This window comes from Capsicum annuum, chromosome 10 (assembly GCF_002878395.1).
Source record: "Capsicum annuum cultivar UCD-10X-F1 chromosome 10, UCD10Xv1.1, whole genome shotgun sequence".
Lineage (NCBI taxonomy): Eukaryota > Viridiplantae > Streptophyta > Magnoliopsida > Solanales > Solanaceae > Capsicum > Capsicum annuum.
In genome coordinates, this window is record NC_061120.1 from 175437462 (window position 1) to 175439880 (window position 2419).

Consider the following 2419-nt stretch of genomic DNA (forward strand, 5'->3'; position numbering starts at 1 on the left):
TAATCCATGCTTTGACCATATGGTCACACCTTTCCCAAAATGGAAACTATGGATTATTAGAATCGTGTCTAGGGAATTTACCATTCACCATGCCTAACTTGTTTTTGGTAGATAGGGAAGTGATCATGCTATTTCTCCAAATGGCATAACCACTTCCATTGAAAACTACAGGGACTAGCTGAGAACTAGGGTTCTCAGATGGATGCACATAATATGGGTATGAGGGATCTAAAGTGAATTCCTCAAATCCACCATTTGTGGTTCAATTTCCAGTAGTAGGGATGGTTGAATTCCCAGTAGTAGGTTTTGAATTCCTAGTAGGGTTTACCATATCAAATATAGGTCTATACATAAAATACTCCAGATAGTACAAAATACACCACGATATACAAATATTGAGATAAAGTCCTTACAATATAGATATGATATACGAATATGTAGTGAATTACACAGTACACAAACACAATTTATAAAGACCATAGTTCAGATCTGAGTGGTTTACAAGTAAGATACCAGTTTTTGAGAAATGAGCAATTGTATGGAAAGAGTTTATCAGTCTTTTTACTAAACCTGAAGAATATCAGGTCTTGTTCAACATAGATCAAACCTGAATTGACTTGTACTTCTACGACACCACGAGAAACTCCATACGAGGGTAGTATCGGATGAAAGTGCACTTCAAAATCTACTAGGAAATCTATCTCTGATACCATATTAAGCTCAAATTTGAGTTGAATTTGATGAACAAAGAAGAAAATCCTAATCTAATTTTGAGAGAAAATGAATGAAGAGAGAGAAGGAAAAATCTTTTCTTATTCCATTAGAACTATCTAGAACCGAGTCCACTATTATTTATACTTTGTAATAGTGGATCCGGTCATCAGTATTATTACAAACAATCAAGGTCCAATCTAATATAATAAGGACTTGGCCCAAAATATTAAGTAAGACCAGAAATATACACCAGTCAATGTGGTACAAATAATATACATGTGTATCTCTATAACTACGTAATTCCAACATGTGTATATATAGAGACTGAAAAAATAGTAAAACCTATGACTTGAAATTATCATGAATACTCCTATGATTATACATCGTTGGTAGTAACGAAAGGTGCATGAGTGAAGAAGATTTTCTTTTGAGAAAATGCATTCAAAAATATGGTGATGGAAAGTGGTACCTTGTTCCTGCTGGAGCTGGTAAACTAACTACTACTAGCATTCCTTGTGAATTTATCCTGAAATCGAGTTCTTTTGGTTTAACTTTATCATCCCACAGCAGAGGGAGCAACTATGTCTAATTTTATTTAATTTCAAAAGTTTTTATTTTTTCTTAAATTCAACGTGAATGTATATGTGCAGGTCTAAATAGATGTCGAAAGAGTTGTAGGCAAAGGTGGTTGAATTATCTAAGACCACACAAAGTGGGGTCACTTCGCTCTGGATGAAATGGATCTCATTTTGAGACTTCATAAGCTCTTAGGCAATAGGCAAGTTTATGTTTTAACATTTTATTCTCATAGTAGACTCACCTAGCAATTATGGTATCCAAAAGTTTATGATATTAAAGATCTGATATGGAGGTACAAATTTTATCATAATTGAGCGTGCGCATAATTCTATAATACATGAGTCAAAACAAATAAAAATTGTTTCATTGCTATATCTTTTGCATGATGATATAATTTAAAGTCACGAGCTCTCGTAGATTATAATATCATATCAAATATTTCTGTTGATCTTAATTAAGGTATGCCTATATGTATATTTATTAACTAATTATGTCATATATGTACATAGATGGTCACTTATTGCTGGTAGACTTCCGGGATCGACAATAAATGATGTACTACTGAAACACTCGCCTTCTGAGGAGTTAAATACTATTTCTCCTCAACAACATGAGAGAAAGTGCAGAGACATTACTAAGAATGAAATAATAAAACCTCAACCTCGGAAATTCACAAGCGCCAAGAAGAATGTTTCTTGGTGAAACAACAAAAATGTAGTAAATAAAGAAATATCGATAGACAACTGTATCCAATGGTACGAAAAGATACTAAAATATTGCAACGACATTGAAGAAGCAGAAGTTGAAAGAACACCTTCATGTATGAACGTCATCTCTTAGGAAAATTGCCACAAAATTGATAAACCAACAACTTTGTCAAAGGATGGAGGCAAGTGCATGCAAGATGGACAAAGTGATGGTGGTTGGGATGAATTTTCTCTGGATGGCATATGGGCTCTACTTTATTAGCGGGTGATTTACATGAATGGCTTGGGAGATGGTAGTCTAGAACTTTCGGCCACATTTTTTATGGGCAAAACTTCAAATTTAACGAGACTTGACTTATAATCGTGAACATTTGCCAATGGAACAAGCAGGGGTCAAAATTTAATAGAACTTATTTTCG

At 34.0% G+C, this 2419-nt stretch overlaps 1 pseudogene; it reads left to right on the top strand.

Annotated features, from left to right (window-relative positions):
* The first annotated feature begins 1120 nt into the window (after positions 1–1120).
* Positions 1121–1995, top strand: LOC107854813 (annotated as a pseudogene).
* The last annotated feature ends 424 nt before the right edge of the window (positions 1996–2419 follow it).